This window comes from Acipenser ruthenus, chromosome 10, assembly GCF_902713425.1.
Source record: "Acipenser ruthenus chromosome 10, fAciRut3.2 maternal haplotype, whole genome shotgun sequence".
In the NCBI taxonomy this organism is placed as follows: Eukaryota; Metazoa; Chordata; class Actinopteri; order Acipenseriformes; family Acipenseridae; genus Acipenser; species Acipenser ruthenus.
This window is the reverse complement of record NC_081198.1, coordinates 47,941,108-47,962,824: the sequence shown is the minus strand read 5'-3', so window position 1 is coordinate 47,962,824 and position 21,717 is coordinate 47,941,108. Positions and strand designations below refer to the sequence as shown.

Here is a 21,717-nt window from a genome sequence, read left to right as displayed (position 1 = left end):
CTTGTTGGTCTCAAACGTCAAAAGTCATGACAGCTGCTTGATTCATCGATTGTCAAGCACTAATATATCAGTTTCTTTGTCGTGACATCAGCGGTTTTACATTAAGGAGAAATATCTGGATTCTGACTGTAAAGTAAAATTGTGTTTTTTTAACCATTAGCTTGTACTTTGATTTGTATGCTACAGTAACTGGCTCTAGATGTGACCAGCAAACAGGTCATATGATTAGTGTGGTATTTCCACATTCAGATCCAAGCATGTTTAATGGATGTTGTTTTGGAGCCTGTGTTCTGCTTCTGTAAAAGGTATTGCAATTGCATTAAACATCAGACAAAGAGTATCAAGAGGTACACCGAATGCAAGAAATTCAACTAGCACTGTAAGATATCAGAGATGCTGCATGCTAATCTGGTGAAACGATCATTGAATTGCTGTATAAGCTGTCTGGTGGGATACAGTTTGCGAGCGAGTTGTTGCTGAATAATAAGCTGGTTCAGATCAGAAAACAAGATTGCCTTTCCACGGTCTCCTATGGGAAGCTTTAATTGGCTTCACTGGATATTCTAAATGAGTAATTCTTAAAGGAATTTAAGGCAGTGGTTAAGAATGGCAACTTTGTTTTCATGCTCCACAAACGAGTCCTCAGTGAGCAAAGTGCCAGTGGCAAACAGAAAGATTAAGCTTTTTTACTCTGAGGTGTACATGTAAATGATGGAGAGAACTTGAGATTATTGACACTGTTGACCTTGCAGGATCTCCACTCTGAACTCAGTTTCTGGAGTCGTTTGTATATATCGTGTCTTTAAAATTGAATCATACAGCTGTTCCTCATCAGAGAGAACTATTTATATGCAACTTGTTTTTCTGTTGCTAAGCAGGTGCATGCACCATTGCATGGTATACCATACCAAGCATTTGGTTTGCTTTCCCTAGACAACGGTAGGAACTTACACTAGTGAACAATGACTTAATAATACAGTAAGAAAGGATATGTTGCCTGTTTGTTGAGTTGGGTGTCTTCTATATGCAAATTAATGTACATTTCAGAAATACTATTGGAATAAAATACTATTGTTTAAGATACCAGTCTGCCATTAATGTGTCTTTAAAGACTAAACTAAATAGTAGATTTTCTACTTCGGCCTATTGGAAGATTAGATTTTTTTACTTGCACTAATGGATGGGGATGTGAGACTGTTTGAATAATGTTCGTGAAATATGTCAATTTATGATTTTTGAATAAGTAACTTGATGGAAGTTGAAAAGAAATTTCACTATAAGTCACTCAACTGGCCTTGTTATAGTTCAGCTGCTGGTGCATCTGGACAGTAACCAGGGGGTCTGGGTGAAGCCCAAGTTACTTCATATACATAATCTCTTACAAATGGTAAAAAAGTTTCCTATTATACTCAGAACTTTTTCATACGTCTATTGATTTATTATGTCAGAGTGATGTTCCACCATTCATCACTACAGAACATAAGCTTACATACGTGCAAAAATGTATCAACCATTCAGGTCAGGTAAAACATTGTACTATCCTTCAATTTGAGAGAAATTACCGCAATGGTTATTTAATATAATCACACTGGTACTGCTTCGGTTTTAAAGTTATTAAAGGTATGGTTCCTGATTATCTTTGGTCAAAAAGGTCAATACTGGCTATAGTTTGCGATCTCATGATTCAGATAATTTGGTAGTTCCAAGGATACAGACAAGTTTGGAGAATTTTTCTTATCGACTCCCAAAAACATGGAACACTTTTTCACATGGTTTAAGAATGGAGTTTGATATCCTCTCATTTTTTTGGTTTTAAAGAGCGTATTGGGGATTTGCTTAAAACTCCTTGGCATGGCATTTCTTTTAGTCCACATTGAAAAGAAAATAAAACATTAGAAACGCTGTATTACTGCTCCTTTGTTTATTTGTTGTTATTGTCTAAGGCTGGACCACACAAATATTAATTGTGTTGTTTTATGTATGGTTGTGTCTGTGTATGACAGGACCCCCTTGTAAACGAGGCCTTGGCCTTAATGGGTTAATTTCCTGTATGTATGTATAAATAAATAAATAAATAAATAAATAAATAAAAATAAAATAAAACACATACATAGGCAACAACAGCGTTCTAAAGAGTTTTTTTCTCCACCTGAATTCATGACTCTCCAAAGGCTAATAACACACAAGAGTATAAATTTCAATGACTGCTGCTCCAGCAGGCAGCCCTATAGATGACTTGTGGGACATATGGAGGTTTTTGGACACTAAAAAGCATGACGGGCCGGGAGCGAAGTAGCCTTCCCTCTGTGAAGAGCAGCTGTGGCAGGAGGACCTAGATTTATAACCACCCTCCTGACTCAAAATATGTTGTAGTTCTTTTTTTTTTTTTTAAGAGTGGACCTTCGCGAGGGGTCCCAGATGCTCTCTCTGACTGCATCAGTGACTGATCTCTCTCACAGTGAAGGAAGTTGTGAGGCTGGGCTTACCTGATCCCATCTGTACAGTGCAGATGGTTATTATCTGTAGGCCTTGACTCAACACACTGGCTGAGTCAAAGGGGAGAATGGACAGACTATGTGTACAACTGCAGCTCCCTGGGAGCTCTGCAAAGGTCTGGACGCATGGAGGAGTCCCATTCGGGTCCATCAGGGCGCACGCAGGGTCGGAATCTGTGTAGTGCCTTGGGCAGTACAAGAGCAGTAGGGCCCTGTCACTTCTGGAGCAGCAATTGAAACAGTAAATCACCTTTTGCTGTGGCCACTGTGGATTCTGTTCTTTCCAGGGGATTTGAGATATGCTGCTTTATGAGCCATTGCATCCAGCATATAATGTACACCTGGTCTTGTATGTTTCATGTTAATGTTCACAGAAAAGAAAAATGTGATTTTTTTTTATAGCATTTAGTCTTTTTATAATCACAATGTAAAGAGAACCAACTCATTGTTTTGACTATAAATATAAAATTCCTGTTTTTAAAACTGTATCTACCTGGAAAGCAAAAACATATTACAAATCCATGCCAAATAATATTGGGGAAAAAATGAACAAATACAAACGAAATTCATTAATGACTTCATTTTAGTGCCAATGTCTATCAACAGCACCTTGGTTGTGTATCTACTGTCTAAAGAGATGAATGCCGTCAGGGAGAACACTACAAATGTTCTGTAATTTGACTCATCATGAACAAATAATCTTTTCATTACTATGAAATGTAACTTTATACCTCCAGTAGCTTTCCCACATTGAATCAATTTGTAAAGAGAGGGAGAACACATGCACTACACTTAAGCCTTAGGAAATTTATGTTGAGATGTAAGATTTCAAGATTGTTATTGTAAGTGCCTTTACAATGCTGGTTCACACTAAACACGCCAGATACTGTAATTATTAAATGTTCAGACACCGAATTGAGCTGCTATTTCAGCATCGATGTTAAGTTTGAAGTTGAGCTTTGTTATTAATATAAAATGAATGGATAATTGTGTGTTAATGTGTTTCTAAATGGAAAGCGATTGAAATAAAATATCACTCAGTTTTCCATTTGAGCAGTATGTGATCCTCACTGTATGATTCCATTCACTCTATGATTAATATAGAAATCCTATGTAATTTAAACACATTAAAATTGAGAATCACCCAACTAACCTGCAATCAAACCAATCCCACGTACAAAGGCAGATACAGGGTAGAAGGGTATTGCAGTGGTCATATTTTCATATAGTACAATCTCACACAAAGCATCTCAATGCACAGTAAGTCATTGCAGTAGCATGGCACCAATTCAGTGCCCATATTCTACAGTATCAGTAATATTTGTTCCAGATCCATTGTGTTGCCATTGTTTCTACTACTTTGTTCTGTTAATTGTTTTGCTTTTACAAAGAAGTGTCTGTCTGCTCTGATAACGCCTTGACTTTAACATTCTGCAGCTCTATACCTAATGTGGATTCAAGTTACTAGAAATTATAGACTACTTTTTTTGACTTCAATGTGACTCACAGGTAAGGGCATTTTGTTTTGTTTTCTGTTTAAAGAAGAAATTCGTTTTGTTATTACAGTACCTGTCATTTCTAGGCATATCCTAATTGCATTTGCTTGCTGCATTGCCTGAACCCCTGCTGTTCCTAGTCATCTGAAGCAGCCTCTGTTGGTTCACTCCTGGATGAACCCATAAAGCAAAAACAAATAAATCAGCAGAATCCTTAGGCAGTAGCGGTAGCCAGTGAGCGCATTAGGTTAGTTAAGCAGCCAAGGGTGCTCCGATCAAACTTGGTCCATGACCTGGAGATGATGCTTGCCAAGAACATTTGAAAGACGGGGAATACTTCTGTTCCTGCATGTTCATTCTAGCTTTCTGTAATTCAGTTTCTTCTTCTCCTTAGTGATGTTAATGATGGTCTCCAGCGCATCCATGAATATGCTGCAAACCTGTCATCTTGTATTTGGTTTGGTTCAGGTCCTCCTTTTTTATATAAATCCCATTTAAACAAAAAAAATATATGAGAACATATATGTATAGCAGCACACATAGAGGAACATATTTTAAATACAGTTTTAGTACAAAAATTTAAATGGGAAAACTAAATAATAATAATAATAATAATAATAATAATAATAATAATAATAATAATAATAATGATATTCTTTTTTTGCTATGCTTTTAAATACACCCATCTTCACATATCCAGTGCAATACATACATTCAATGTAAAAGGTTTAGAGACTATATTGTCCCAGAGATTACATATTTTATCTATCATTTCACATGCTGTCAGTCGCACAGCTAATGGAAGAATGCCCCAGCAAACATGCACTGTGTGTACCCTGTCTGGTCCTGTGAGCTGGAGGGAATATAACAGCATAAAGGGTCTGCAAGGTAGGGATTACAGGCCGTAACGGGGTCCTTGTTTGCAATTACACATATTTGCATTTAAAGTGATAATGTCACTCACTAGTTCTAAATCCCTCCCAATAGCCATAACACTACAATTTGCCTTAATGTTAAGGATTGCAACACTGGAATGATATGCTGTAGGATATGTGGTTTGTGCATGCCCCTGGGTCCCACACAGGGTCGTGGGGATTTGATTGCACATTTTGTTTAGCTTTTATTGTACATTTTGCTGAATAATAATAAAAAAATAAAAAAATAACAAACTGTTGAGAGGTATAGCCCTAAGTGAAAAAATGATATTACATTTTTAGGTTTATATATATGTAAGCTTTTCTGACTGCCAGCAAAACAGCTTGTCTCTGCAGTAAATACTCCCAACAGCACTGAGGAGGAGATTCTGATCCAAACAGTGACGAGACAACAGATTCTGACCTCTCTGTGTGGGATGTAACTGTAAACAGCTGCTACATGTCTGCAGAGGAGCCCCTTTCTGGGGGGAGAGAAAGGGTTAACTGGACTCCCAGAAACAAGCTCCTTTTATCAGTGGACAGGCATCAGCCACAGGTATCTCCTGGGTGAAAGCGAAGCATTTTACAAATTAAATAGGATGTCTTCCAATCTAATTCTTTAATTTGATAACGCTAAGCTTCACTGAGATGTCAAACATTCAATTGTATATTTAGATGCGGTCCCCAGGGAAGGAGATTTCAGGAAAGCTTTCGATTAGAAACCCACATTGGAACCCGGGGAGGAAAATAAGAGTACCTATAGAAGGAAGGATTATTTTTTAATGCCCTTTTTCAATTATTGTAGTTTCATTAACAAAACTATATTGGATAAGTATATGTATTTATGGCTAATGTTATGATAATCAAAACATGTCTATATTACCTCCTTGCCTAATTACTCAGACAGCAAACCTTCAATAACTAAACGTCAAAGGTCATTCAGAAAGGGAATCATGCCTTCCAGTCTAATGTTATACAGATCTAAAAATGTGTCAGCAAAAACATGCTTTGAGTTACAGTGAACTAAGAGAACAACATACTTTACGAGCCATGTCTAGACACATTTCGTTATATGTGTCCACTTGCATATTTCTTCAAGTAGCTGATGGCAGTTTTTTTATTTTTATTTCTTTCTTGTGTCAAATTAAAACCTCCAGGCATTGATTCCTCAGATTCCAGAATAATACCATGAACTCTGTTCCTAACATGTGGAATGCATAAATCCTCATCAGTCGGGGACGTCCTAATAAATGTAATAGCTGCCAGTGATCTCCTTGTGTTTGCAACTACCAGGATAGCATTTCACCCCCCTGTTGACCTACCTCCCTACCCTTGCACTGTGTTTCAGGATGGCAGCACAGTTAGCCATGGTCAACCTACTGATTCTATCTTTCCAGCCTTCCTGAACATGCAGCATGTTGGCTATTCAGTTTGGAGTGACTGTGACTAGAATGAGGAAATGGAATAAATTAAAGCTGCTGGGGTCAAAGACAGTTTAAAAAGAATGTTTAAAGGGAAGACGCAGGAACAGGGAAGGCCCCACTGGGGGCAATGGGCCCCAAACAAGGCTGTGCTTTCTGTCACCGTTGGAAAGACTCAGGGTGTATCAAGTTTCCTTTTCTAACATGACAAAAACAATCTGATAGTCTCTATTTATTAAATTAGATTGTCACGACAAACGAGTTACACATACATTTTTAGGGTTAGCAACAGTTCTTTCCCAGCACATAATGTATTACTGGTCTATTACTGTAAAGAGTTGTGTTCTAAAATGTTTTTCAGCTGTCTCAAATGCCATTGTTCTTTCGTTCCTTCATTCATTGCCTTAATTTAAAAAAAAAAAATAGTTTTCTATATTTGAGCTATAATGTAAACATTACCATTTTAGGATATTAACATTTGGAAATATGTAAACTTTTAAATCAAAAGACATTGGTACTAGAAATTTTGTTATGGTAGCAAGTTTAAGAAATATCCTGGCTTTATTCTCTATTTTTAACTTTATTCCACACACTTTATATTATAAACTCAAATACCAAGCCTCATTCACATCTACATTGATCAGGTAGATAAAGGGGAGAAGAAGCCCATAATATGAAACAGAATGGATCTAATACTGTATGTGCAAACCTGTTCAACTGCCTTTCTATACAGTAGTCCTTTAAATCAATGCTGGGTGCTGATGGGGAAGGCTTGCCATCACTATAACTGCCTATAAATTGCATATACACTCAAGGCTATTAACATTTTCATACATATACGTTACTTTAATGTTTTCTTTTTTTAATTTATCAGTCATACATTGTAGGAAACGGATCCATGCAATATCAAGAGTTCAGACATACTTTATTGATGGCATATTGGGCTGGCCACCATAAGCATGCATCACTTTTTAATGTTTGTTTGGGTGAAGGTTAACAGGATGGGTTAATGATGGTTTTTATTGATTTGGCTCCAAGTTCCCTTCATGGATATTTCTCCTGAGTTTAGCATACTGTAAATACTATTACCCTTTATTATAACTTTGCCCTTGAAGGACATGCATTTTTCTTTTTACTATAATAAAGGTGGATTGGCTTTATTATGGTTTATAGCTGTGATGTAGTATCAGACAAGGCCATTTAAAAAAGATGCACTGATCATTGGTATTCTCAGGTTAATGGCAACATTTCCAAAATAAGGTGATTTACTGTAATGTGATATGATTGGTATTCATGGGAGATTATTTACTGGTATGTTGTCCACACCAGCATTATATGTAATGCAATACATTTACTAAATTTAACCTTAAGTGAAAATCTAACATATTTGCTTTTCTAATTGTCTTGGTTAAGAATGGGCTGCACTCTATTGCAAACCACTATGTGATATTGTTACTGAGGAATTGGTATTTTAGGGGAATTGCATAATCATGTGGTTTTATTTAATTGATTACTCAAAGTGGTTGTTAATCAGGCATCTCATTACCCAACAGTCCCTGCAAGCATCAAGCATTTGGTGTATCTTCGGAGTCACGTGATGCTTTCTCACATGAATCCTAGCGACCAGTAACCATTGTAAAATCAGTACAAAATTAAACCAATTCCTCAAAATAGTATTACTTTATAAAATCACATACATTATGAAAGAGACTAGCGAGTAGTTCTTCACTTCAAAGTAAGATTTACTAAATCGATTTATAAGCTGAGTGTTACATTCATTAGTTTGGGCAAGTACAGACAGCTACTTTCCACTTTATATTAAGAGGGAATGCACTTAAGGGCTTTTGTGGTAAACTACCAGCTGTCAGTTAAAGAAGTTACAGAGACCGTATTATGATTTCACATTTGAAATCGCTTCTATAATCAGAGGGGTTATTGTTTAGAATGTATAGCCTGGAAATTGACTCACAGTTTGTTGTATTACATCTTGTAAGTTTGTTTCATTACCTGTTGTATGAAGAAAGCCTCGGGGTCAAGCCCTAGTTCTTTTCCTCTTCTACTTTTGTTGAGAGAGGAGAAAACCTAAAACACTCTTTCACCAACCCTTCTCATTACGTTGTGGTAAGTCTCATATACATGTAATACAATGAGGGCTCATCAACCACCATTATTTTAGTAATGCCTACAGAATTCATGTTTTGTAATATGGCATTCTGGTATTTAACAATACTGGTTCAGGCACTATTGTTAAATTCGAGTTTGAAAGAAAACGGTAAAACAAAATAAAAAGGACAGAGGGACAGGTGACGCAGTTAGTTTGTAGCTAGAGCAAATACAGTACAGCTGGTTTAAGGCACATCTAAATAATGTAGCTAGATTATAGACCATAGAGATATGCTTTAAAATCATACATAACATCAGAAATACACACATACATAAGAAATAGGAGAGTTGTAACTGCATAAGAATTTAAGAAGATATAAGTCGTAGTTATACTGAAGACTGTTCGTATGAAGCTGTATGGAGTTATTGTTGTTGAACATATTGCTGTACGATGGAAGGATTTTCCACCCGTTTGACTGCCATGGATGTACATAGTAAATATGAGCAGTGCAGTGAGTGTTTACTGCTGTTTGTGGTAAAGGAATCTTATGTTGAGTCTCATTTTTTTGTTGCATGACTTTTTCTGCATTTGCTAATCAGCTGCGTGACCAATTTATTTGATTGACTGAATCTAACATCCAGGGTTAATTCTGCAGGATTTGTTTTCTGCATTCACTCGTTTTTTGTAGGCTCATCAAACATGGATTATAATGTGACATGACAGGGGTGTATTATAACAGAACAGTTATTATGCAGCTGATACTGCTCTGCTGGGGTTAAATAATTGCATTAGCTTGTGGGACAGAGAAAACAAAGCAGATTGAATTATTGTCTTCACAACAGAGCATGGCTCCTGTTTTTTAGCACTAGAAAGTGTTTGGATCAGATGCAGCATTTGCTCCCGGACACGAAAGCCTATCTAATATCATCCCAAGGTCTAAAGCACTTTATGCCAAAAGTGACCCCAATGGCATTAGAATCAGTTTAGTGCAGTGGTAGGACATGATGTACAACTTTAAACTCTTAACCATTTTGACTTAGTTGTACATCTAGAACCAAGAAACAACAATAAAATGACACCCATCAGCATCTACACAACACATTGTGTACAGATTAATGACAATGAGCATTAGTTCTGGTCATTTTAAAAGAACCATCATGGAATATCAAAAACAGATTGAGGCCCTTCCTAGCTATCACTAACTACCCATTTGTTAAAGATGTCCAGTGATAAAACTATGTAAGTGAAGAAGGCACTGAAGAAAGCATTCTTGTTTACTCTATTTAATCTTAGAATTCTGATTGAACGTTTTGAAATTATGGATAATGACAAAATATTCTTCTGCAATGTTGTAGATTTTCTAGAACTAAAACGTAAAACTCTGTACCGTACTGTATCACATTTAAAAGAAAAAAAAACAACTTATGAACAAATCATATACATATAAGGGCAGCAGTGTGGAGTAGTGGTTAGGGCTCTGGACTCTTGACAGGAGGGTTGTGGGTTCAATCCCAACTGTATAAATGGGTAATTGTATGTAAAAAATAATGTAATTGTATGTAAAAATAATGTGATATCTTGTAACAATTGTAAGTTGCCCTTGATAAGGGCATCTGCTAAGAAATAGAATAATAATAATATACTATTACAGTAATTGTATAAGAGATTTATAGTGTTAGAGAAGACCCCCACATTCAAAAGAAATTAACACAGGAAATGGGAAATATTTTTAGAAATGCTGTTGTTGAATCCCTTTACATCTTGAAATAATTGTAACCCCTTGTCCTCTTGGTGTATGAAGATCAATTTCAAGCGAAATGTGTCAGAAGCACTCTGGCTGTGGTTGTATATAAACCGTCCGCCCCCCACATTTCTCATGAAATGATTCCCCAGCACTGGCAGTAAACCTGGCTGGCTGGCTGCTTGTGCAGCCATGTGTTTCAGAACGGTGGAATCTGCAATTTATACTCTTCACACTGTAATGAGCTCCACAGAATGAGTTCAACAGATCAGAGTACAGGTTATGATCAAGTAATGAACGTAGGAATTAGTACTTGTTGGTTTGAGTGTTAAAATATGTTAGCTAAAGCTTGGATTTTGAGTTTGTATTTATTTTAGTTACAGTATTTACAATGTGTGTTCTCCTGTTGGCCTTGATACTGCACTGTCTGTCTGTCTGTCTGTCTGTCTGTCTGTCTGTCTGTCTGTCTGCCCGTCTGTCTGTCTGTCTGTCTGTCTGTCTTCCTGCCTGCCTGCCTGTCTGTCTGTCTGTCTGTCTGTCTGTCTTCCTGCCTGCCAGCCTGTCTGTCTGTCTGTCTGTCTGTCTGTCTGTCTGTCTGTATTTTTTTTCTCTTTTCCTTTGTCTCTTCTTTATCTTCAAGGCAAGCACCACCACTGTTTTACTTACCAGACATTTACCTGGGAGGTACTTTAGTGTAGATTCAGGCACAGCCTCACCAGATGATCCGTTTAGATCCCCATGGAAGCTACTAATATACTGAGCAAGGCGTCAGAAGAAGAAAAAACATATGGTGTGGAACAAACAAGGAACAATACTACTCCAGCTGTTACATATCCATATGGCAAGCAGTATACACTATATCGTGCTCTTCGGATATTAGGAAGCATGGAAGCAAATCGCAACTTCAAATGAACTAACCTCTGAATGGCTTGTACAAACATATGGCTACTTGTAGATTCAATATATTGATACAAAATGAATAATGATTAAATAATGGGGATTATTCAAAATTATATATTTTTTTATATACTTTTTTTTTCTTTAAATCAAAATCAGAATTGTTGTTTTCAAATGTTGTGTTTTTAAATGTTGTATTTATTATTTGATCTGTGTTTATTGAAAATCACCCATGAGATACCAGTTTACCTTCACTCCACTTCCCCATTACAAATTGCTAATCTGATTAGTGTAATTGTTCGTTTAATACATTAGCAGCAGAGAATGTTTAGCAAGAGACTGTGATTGGGTGGGGGGCGGAGGGCTCCTCTCTAACTTAGGCAGTGTATCCACAAGCCTTTTAATTCCACTTCCCCAAGTGCCTCCCCTTTTCACAGGCGCCCTATTCGGAAGAGACAATAGAAACATACCCTTCCCCCTCTGAATGCTGGCTTCCCTAACCCCTGCTGCAGGCACAGATTTGTCAGAGGCATTCAGTTGAGACTGATTATGATTGCAGCAGATGGGCTGGATTGGACAGCCGATGCCAGGCAGTTTTCTTAGAGCTGGGAATTAATAGGCCCAGTCGTAGGATCGCACAAGGAGCATCAGCCGTACGCTCTTGATCTGTTCTAAGCTCTCCTCCCCGAGGAAAGTGCCACCTTCAAAGCCAGCACCCCTCCTCAAACACATGTTAAACGTCCCACAGCCTGAGAAAACCAGTGAAGCACAACAAGGAGAGAGAGAAGGGTGTAGAGAGAGAGAGAGAGAGAGAGAGAGAGAGAGAGAGAGAGAGAGAGAGAGAGAGAGAGAGAGAGAGAGAAAGAGAGAGGGAGAGAGGGAGGGAGAGAGAGGGAGGGAGAGAGAGAGACACTGGTGTTTTGCAGCCAGTGGAGCTTTCAGCTGCAGTGTGGATGGAAAGTTTATCAACTCAAGGATCTCTTGTTTGTGGCTGCTGTTGTGACTGTTTGTAGGATTACTATGCCTGTTATTTGAAGAACTTCATCCAGCAGGATGTACAACCGCAATCAGGGTAAGCTACTGGGCTACTGGAATTTTGTGCATTTTTTCATCACATGTATACAAGGACAAGAATGTATTTGTGCCCATACTGTATACTGTGTGTGTATGCATATATTTATAGTGTTTTATTTGTCTGCAGTATGTTTCTCATTGAAACTAAGGGGTTGTGTTTAAAACTGCTTGTTGTGCACCTTGTAGAGCTGCTTGCAAATCGATTTTGGTGATTTTTGGATTCTAAATATAGTGTGACAAAGACAAGGATTTGAAATACATGCTCATGTAATGCCAGGAAACTGAAAGCATGACATTTCTCATACTGGCACACGAGAGTAGAGAATACATATGTTACTGTATGTTGCTAGAAATTAATGAATGCTGTTGCTGAAATTAATTGAATTGCTGAACTTCAGGTCTGACTTCATTTTAAATTGGTGGGTTTTATTGAGATACTTGAATGTGTAGGGGAATATTAGCCTTAAAAAGCCTCATTGAGTTGTCTGTGTACTGTGGAAAACTATTGTGTGCCTGTTGCTGCTAGCAACTGCATGGCTGATTGCTGCATGGCTGTAAGCAGCTTATGTCTGATTGATGCACAATCTATGGAGAGTTAGTTTTTAGCAAAACCATGGATATTTTTGTACAGCTTTGTGTACACAGATTTTTAGTCAACCTGATTACTATTTTATCTCATGGATTAATCCCACTGCAATATCCACTGTGATCCAACATGCTTTGAATGCGTCTCAGTTGATGCAAGTGACTAGGTCTAATTGTGCGTTTCATTATGCTTGCTGGTGTTGCGGCTAGATAAACAGAGCCATTCAATTGCCTGGCACCCCTGGCCAGTGAGATCACCTAACCCCTTGACATGCAAGCTCTCTGAAACCTTTGTGAGAACCAATGGATAAGGCTAGGAGAACAGGAATGTCTGATTGCAAGTTACTATTATTAATGCTAATTTCTAGCACAGGGTTTTAGGATCTGCTGTCAGTGAAGTGTATGATAATAAACCCTTCTCTAACTGATACCCCATCACTGCTCTCTATTGCTGTTTTTAAGTATCCTGTGAGCAGACTACCATGTTGTGTATGGTCTGTGGGTTAGGGCATCATCAATGATGAGTGTGTATTTAGTGAAGCAAACTTTCCCTGCCTAGTGAGTGTAATGAGCTCCAGAAGAAAAGATGTGCTGTGATTTATTAAAACCTCAAAAGCAGTGGAATGTACTATATTTGGATATTTGGGTGACACACTACAAGGATAATAAAGCTTAATGCGTTAGCCCCACTGCTTTAAAATTAGAATCCCCTATCTGTTGTATTTGGAAAAAGAAAACTATTTTGTGCTGTGCCTCTTGGAAAGCTAGATGCAAGGGAGCTTTGGGAAAATGCTTTAAATCAAAAAAGCTGCACTGTATAAGAGTCTCAACATCCCCAAATGTATCCATACAGTTATAAATATATCTCTAATATATAGAGATAGGTAAAGCCAAAAGTAGCAAATTAGGATTTTGTGATAGCAAAATCTTAAAGAAAAGCTTCAGATTGCAAATAAGAACTTGAATGGGGCTGCTTGAAAACAAATGACTTATTGTTTTTTCTTTGTCTTTTTTTATTTTGCTGTGGCTTGTTTCAAACACACCTGAGGTGTGGATGTCTGTGAAACAATGTCTGAGTACAAAGATATGCATGCAATTAAGGTAAATATTCTGATGTCAAGAAGTGATGCTTAAAAAGAGACAAATCCATACATAGCGGAAGCTTAATCGGCCAACATAGAGCAGACATTAGGAATCGGGTAATGGATAAACATACATCCAGCCCATTATCAGAAAGAACTGCAGAACTGTCTTGGGACCTTTTCCACTGGTTAATACCACAGGCATTGTGGGACCTCCTTGCTGTTGAGCACACTAGCCTGGCTGTAGTTTACAGGCTATTGCACACTGTTTGGAGATCTGCATGTATTGGCCATTATTGCATTTTTCAGCTCCATGCTTCCCAGAGAATGAGGCTAGGAGGTCAAATTAAATTACTCAGGAATGTCAGAAAGTGACAAGCCTGGTATGGATGTGGCCAGGGGATAAAGCATTTGAAACTTTCATATCAATTTCCTAGGAATTCTTATGAAGTAGAATAGGTAACTAATTAATTTGAGCTACTCCTGTCAGTACTCTGTCAGTAACTGTTTGGGGGCATGCTTAATTCCCCCTGGGGTGTATTGGTCATTAAAGAGATGTAATGAACAAGTACTGGTAGAATGCTTTCTCGACATCGTTACCGACTTCATTATCAAGTGTCACTCTCTTCAGCTCTTGCCCAGTTTCAATGCCACATGAAAATGCCTACTTGATGACACAGCGCTGTCTTTAAAACTTATGTTGATGGCCTAAATGGTTAAATCAGTATTTCACAAAAAGTCCCAAACAATTTTGAGAAGAGAAAGTCATTTTGGTCAGCAAAATTCTATATGTTGGCAGGTTGCACTTGGAGATTCTAGTTGGGCTAATCACCACCCTTTATTTTTTACTATTACCCCCCAAAAAAACCCTGCTTATATTGACAAACATTTAAACCAGCATTGAAAAGCAAAAACAGCACTCTTATAATCTCCTTGAATCTTAACCACTATAAAACACGCAACATAATGCAATGTACCTTTTAATTAAGAGATTCAGATCGTTTTTCAGATCAGACTCAATCAGACTTTTCCAGGTCATTCTGTATGTCCCACAGCATCATTGAAAAGATGTAGCCTCTTTTCAGCTGGAAACACAGTAACGATTTCAAGCTTTTAAATGATTAAAAGCATGGTTGGCCGTGGTAAGATTACTGTGAAACTGTACAATGGCAAACTTTTATAAGGGACAGTTAAAGGGAGTACAGTATAGAGAAGTTGCCACATTCAGTGATATTAATCAAACACATAACTCACAAAAACTCCAAGGCCTTTGCCCTACAGGTTGTCTCTATGTTCAGAATTTTTTATTTTTTCGTTTTCAGCAAAAAAAGGCTGGACAATGTTGTTTTGGTGATACATTCAAATAAATACCCTTGCATTCTGTGAAATGGCTCAGACTATAGGATTAGTGTAATACTCTGGAGGCATACATTAGAACTTCTCAGATATACAGTGGCATAGCATTTGTAATTTGTGCTTACAACTTCAAATCCAGCATCACGAGAGGCACTTACATCAAATGTGTAGTAAATACGTTTTTAAAATCTATTCCATACCCTTAATTGTTTCTAGTACCCTCTTATCATTGTTTAGTTCAGCCCTTTTTTCATGCGCTAATAGTTTTTCTTAACTTTGAAGCTAAATGCACAGCACAGTAGTACTTGGTAATGCATCCATACATTTGGCTTTGTTGAATGGCCACGTTTGATAGAAATCAGTTTTCATTGAGTTCCCAGTCTGTTAACATTGTTTTAGCAATACTATGCTTGTGCAGCACCCTAATACTGTGTTTTTTGCACTGTTTTATACCACCTGACTTGATGATGGTGAAATCAAAATATGGTGTACCATGGTAGAACAGGAACATACAGTACTGTGCAATATCATACCTCTAGTTACTTTTGGGATATTGACTCCTTAAATTTCTTCAAACCGAGAAGTAGTTTAAATAGCCATTAATTACAGTATGTGATTACATTTGTAAGAACTTGGTAATTACTGGTGGTTCTTGCTCTTGCATGGTAACTACTGTGTAATCACACGGGGATGTTCTTGTGAACCGTTTTTACATGATGTAATTGTATGGTAACCCCCATGGTTCAGGCCATTTATATAAAATGACACACAATTACCAGCAGGAACCACTGAAGGTTACAGTTATTACCATGTTTTGCATGGTTATGCATGCCCCGTAAAGACATATTGTAAAACTATGTGATATGATCATATCATCCAATATTTTCATATTGTAGTATTGTATACCTTACAGAGTAGGTATCCTATGTTCTGTGTATTCCAGATATGTCTTTTTACCATTACATTTGAATACTTAGAAACTTGAAACTCTAGATCTTTATTTTTGCACTCAAACAGGGATTTTTCATTTTTTTTTATTAACTGCAGTTGCCAATTTGTTAACTGCCGTTTCCAATTTGTATGGTTTCATTTTGAGCTCCAAACTTTGGTTCCTCAGTAAACGTTGACTGTTTCAGAAATCCATATTAGCTCATGTCATCTCCTTTTGGCACCAACCCCTTTCTTAAGATTCATTTGGATTAAATACTCCAAAACCTGCCTGGCATAAAATTTACCTTTTTTTAGATAGAAAAAAAATTAATAAATAAGCTACAGTATATGGGCGCCTTCACTCCTGCCAAAGCGTAGAGAAAAATGATGTGCAGGATGGATCATCAAACTGAAGGCGTCGTGGTTTGGAACAAACCCTAATCAAGCTACAGTGCTTGGAGACGCCTGTGCCTGATCTTGATACAACTAGTCCACTCGCCACTAATTCTAATCTACTCATCCAAAGATTAGGAGTTTGCATCAAGTGGAACAGAACAGATGATAAAGCGTGCCCCTGAGTGTAAGATACAAAAAGCTTTCAAGGCTGATCGAAGAACCCTTTGATGGCCCTGCTTCAGGCCTGCCGCTGTTGCAGTAGTCACAGTAGATCCCCAGAAGGAATTCATACATAATTTCAAAACACTCAATCAAAAGGTAAAATTAAAAAATGTGGGATATATTCATTGGAATTATACACACAGTCTGTAAAGCGACCATACATGGACTGGCAGGAGTGCAAATTCCTTTGGGTTAAATTAAATGGCTCCAATCTTTTGTGTTCAATCTTTCACACCTTGCTTTAAAACAACAAAACAGTAAAGTTTGTTATGTCTGCTTTCAAAATAAACATGGTATTTAAAAAAAGATTTGCTGGAACCAGATTCTGTTCCCTGCCAGACCTGTCTGTTCACCAAGAACTAAAGGGTCCTTTCAAGTCTAAAATGTTACTGTATTCTTTTTGAACTTTTAGTGTATTTTGACAGAGCAGATTACACATGATGTTGAACATATGGAAACAGTTAAAAGACACGTGCAATTAAGGAATAAAATCATGGGGGGTACAAAAGATATCTATATAGGTTTCGCTAAGGCTAATGTTTAATTATGTAAATTGGTATGTTCAAAGATCAAATATTATTAAACCCCAAAGCCTTCAAACGTGTGTGTAAGCCACTGAAGCATTCTGTGTAAAAGAGGAACTCTGTGTATACATGAAACATTCCACCACTGTCTAGTCCTAGACTGCTACGATTCTGAATGAATGAAATCTTTCAGTACTTTCAAAATATCATTCTGTGAGCAAAAAAAAAAAAGAAAAGAAAACATTCTTCAAATGGTTAGGTGGCTGATTAACCACAAGCTGCGTCTTTAACTTTTACCCTATATAAAATGGCTTACAGTAATAGTGTTGTACTGGTAAGGGGCTCTCCAGTAGGTGTTTGGTTCTGCTTTGAGATACTAATAGATACCGCAGCCCGGTTGGATGGTGGTCCACAATATTCATATAAAGACTGGTATTTACTATTGAGCACTGTGAATATCTGTAATGATATAAACATACACAGTATATGGAAAGCCTCGGGGGGGGGGGGCGGGGGGGAGTCAGGAGTTCTGCGTGCATTAGGTAAAGGGCTTAATACCAATATTTTTTATTGGCAGTCTTTGTATTTTGCGTGATCTATCACCAATATTGTACAGTTATTTAAATTGTGTGGGTAAACTGACATACTGTCAGATAGAACGACGTAAGATAACATACACAGTGAGCTTGAATGAAAGGTCCTGATTATCTTGGAAGTTGTTCCTCAGCTTTACATTCAGACGTGGTTATCTTACAAAAAACGTTTCTGGAGATGTTCTGTCGTGAGAAAGTTTATTACTTGAGATTGCTAGACAAGAAAGCACTTCTTTGAGATGGCTTTAAATAGCTGTAACAATTACAATAAGACTTAGAGGCTGCTGCTCTGGCTCTTGAATACAAGTCAGAGGTGATGGATGTCAGTGCGGTCCACCTGTTTCAGATGATCCCCAGCTTTAAGTGACATGCATCTGTTTGGTTTTCAGCCTTTTCGTTCCACGGTTTACATGCACAGCGGCTCATGATTTATACAATACAAGACAATGCAGAGTGTGCCTTTGAAAGCATGCAACTCAAACCGCTGCACCTGAGCCAGTGGTGGTAAGCCCTGGAAAATAAAACAAAAAACTGTGACTGAAGGCAATAGCTTTGTGTGCGCCTTACAAACTACAGAATTTGTATATTGTAAGCTTGTTCTGAAGGATTTTTATCTATTTATGTATTTTGAGAGATATACAGTATGTGTCATCTGAAGCAGTCATTTATAGTCTGGTTTGCAAACAGGGAACCATGACCGATTTGAATTACGATTCTTTTTAAATCTTATTTTAAAAGCCATAATTTCTTGTTTATGAAATGATGAGTAAGCATTTTGACATATGTCAATGTGCGTTTTTTTTTTTTTTTTTGTATCAATACGAACTGGTATTGTGTTCCAGCGTGGGCATAGAAAATGTTGTACTAGTCCGGGATCCACATTTCATTAGCCCACAGGGGAATTGTGTCCTATTTAGATCAATAATAAGTAGAAAAAAACAGAACATCATCAGAGAGCAATGAAGAAAGTAGGCTATATCTGCCTTGCATTGTTAAAATGAGTATATGGTGTTGGTGAGATTCCCAGTGAGTGGCTATTCTGCGCAAGACTGCTGCATTGACCTGTGAGAAGGATGCAACAGCATACTTATGTGGCTAGCTAACACCACAGAAGCTGTAATACTTCTCTTCATAAGACACGATCATTCTTCTAATAGAGCTGTCTCGGGTGAGAACAATAGTAATACAACAGTATTCCTGGAATATACAGGTTCCCAGACTGGTGTTCAAGACAGCAGCACACAAAGCGCTGAGTGAAAGTAGCAGTTTCATTTTATGTGCTATACATGGAAAAGAGCCAACTGGCCCCAGCTTACTATAGTTTTAGATCATTTTGCACCCATGCTTTCTGCATTTGTGGCCAGACTGCTTTTCAAAATCAAGCGATCCTGAGTATGATAGTTATCAGGGCTTCATAGTAGTGTTGACTTTCCAAGCTTCCTGACAAGCTTCTTGTGAAAGGCTCTCTGGAAAGGTATTTGATATTTTGTTCTGCTCAAAAACGCTATTAAGAGCTCAACGTTAACTCTAAAGCTGGACATTATGTACTGTACCCAAAGGCATACAATGTAAGGAAGAACATCTTATGCGTGCGATAAAACTGTAATAATCTACTTGAACTATCTCTCGAGGCAGATAATGTCAGAATAGCTCAAGCCCAACTGTTTCTATCTGCTATTAGGAATGGTGATTCAATTTAAGCATGCCAGATGTGTGTATCCATCCATTTGCAGTGATTGGAAGCACAGATTGCAAGCTGACTAAAATTCCTTTAAATAAAATAATTCATTGTCAGTTTTTGCTTATTCTGTTTAGTTGTTTGTATAATGATCCACCTAACAGCATTAAATGACAGCTCTTACAGTGCAGATCAGAAGCTGGTTCTGTCAATGCTAGACAGCCTATTGTTGACTATGATAAACTTAACCAATATGGAAGCTACTGTCAGACTAAGTACTTTACTTGTGTGAGGGGGAGGTGTAAGATGAACAAGACTGCACCCTCTCCCACCTGCTCTCTTTTCAGTTTACATAAAGAAGGTCTCTGTTTGATTAAATGGAATACAAACCTAAACAAAGTATTGCAGTAGTATTACACGTATTACAGTGTGTTTTATGTGTTTTATGTCTGAGAGTTGATAAACAGCATATCTGTACTTTATAGAGCACCGTTTTTATATTTATATGGGAACCCCTGCTGGAGCACTTGTTTCTTTGATCTAGGTCCGCCACTTGGTGTGTTTGGGTATCTACTGTCATAGAGTAAGCCCTACTACAGTAAGTGCCCATTCCATATTTGCACTGTCCATTGTTGAGACATGTGCGGTCAAGCCTGGTTGAGTTTGTTCTGATAACAATTTAAAGGAAAATGTGATGCTTGATGCTGTTGTAAAGGACTACTCAGTGGAGTATCATTAAGCACAAGGTGTTTTGGTCAGTGGCAAAAAGATTAGATGTGTACATTTTAAACCAGGAACTCTTTCCTAGCTAATGGGCCTGTGCATCTCACATGTCATGTATAGATTTAAACTGTCCTTTGCAGTGTTATCCAGCTTATAGTTGCAGTTTCAACTGCCATCGTTAGGCAAGTTAGTTCAGGTTAGTCGTAAAGGCTTTATTTCAGGACTGAACTTGTGATCCCTATTAAATGAGTCTTGTTTCTTCATGCATTTCCAGCAGGCAAGTAAACGAGCAAGATTGGCTGAATGGCCTCCTCTCGTTTGCAAACTTTCTTTCTAATTATAGGAAGACTTGAAGACTTGCACCCTGGCAGTAAGAAAGACTGAGGGTAATGTTTTCTGAAACTATATGGAGGAAATACTTTTGTGAAATTTTTTTTTAATAATCTTACCTCCTGAAATGATTTATAAGATGTATGAACTGTTAAAATGTGCTGATGCGTGTTACTGAGGAATGTGGTGCCGTAAAATACATTTAAAAAAAACAGGTTGAGAAGGTGGCAGCTGGCCAGCGGTGTGTTTACAGTGTTTTTTTTTTCTCTTGGCAAATCTCTAGGTTTGCCATTAATTGCAGAGCCATTTATTTAGCTCAGTGCAAACAGCAGGAGAAAGAGGACGTGTCAATCTTGATTTATTCTGATTTCCTTAATATATTTGTTGAGCACAGCTTTCTCATGGTGGCTGCTGTGCAGAATTGAAGTCTAAAAAAAACTGCCAAAAGAAGAGTTTAGCGAGCCAGAAGTGAGCAGCCCTGGGAATGGATTGTACCATGGAGATGTTACATTCTGTCTCTACAAATGACGTTTATTATTTATCATTTCTTCCAGCTACACCTCTGGCACAAATAATCTGCATATATCTGTATATTGGGCATTTGAATTTTCAAGCAATGTTTTACACTTGACCTTTGTTGTCAAAATGGAATTATTTTTTAACTGATTTTTCATTAAGGGACCATTGACAACAAGAAGCAGACAGCTACAAGCTGAATTAATCACCCTGTTTGCAGTGGAAACGATATGTTGATCTTTTTAAACTGTCTTGTGTATACTGTATGGTTTTGATAAACATTATGTGAAGCACTTATCCTTTTTAGATAATGTATTATAGATCGATGGGTCAGTTGCAGTCAGTGGTATGTGGTTACCGTACAGTAGTTCTGTCCGTTGTGTCTTTCCGTGTGAAAATAAGAGGAAGTTAATTGGTTACCTAGACAGATGGAGGGTGAACAGTACAGCAGTTCCACACAGAGGTTGGTTAGAAGGGCATCAGTGCCAGTGATGCATCCTGTGTGATTCAGAGGAGAGGTGAATTACAGAATCTGTGATGCTTCACCACCGAAGGGACTGCACTGTATACTGTAACACAGTCAGAGCAACAATAGCTAGTAGACTTGGGACCTGGGCACTTTACATAATCAAGTAGATTA

General features: G+C 37.7%; 1 protein-coding gene across 6 annotated transcripts in view; it reads left to right on the top strand.

Annotated features, from left to right (window-relative positions):
• The window catches only part of LOC117409405 (nck-associated protein 5-like), a 195,036-nt gene that overhangs the window by 64,335 nt on the left and 108,984 nt on the right, over window positions 1–21,717 (top strand). Inside the window, exon 1 of one of the 6 annotated variants that reach the window (XM_034015448.3) lies at window positions 11,951–12,140. The exons of the other annotated variants lie outside the window; for them this stretch is intronic. The gene's annotated coding sequence lies outside the window, so the exon portion shown is untranslated. Of the gene's footprint in view, window positions 1–11,950; window positions 12,141–21,717 lie in introns of those variants that run through there. 6 annotated transcript variants of the gene reach the window in all.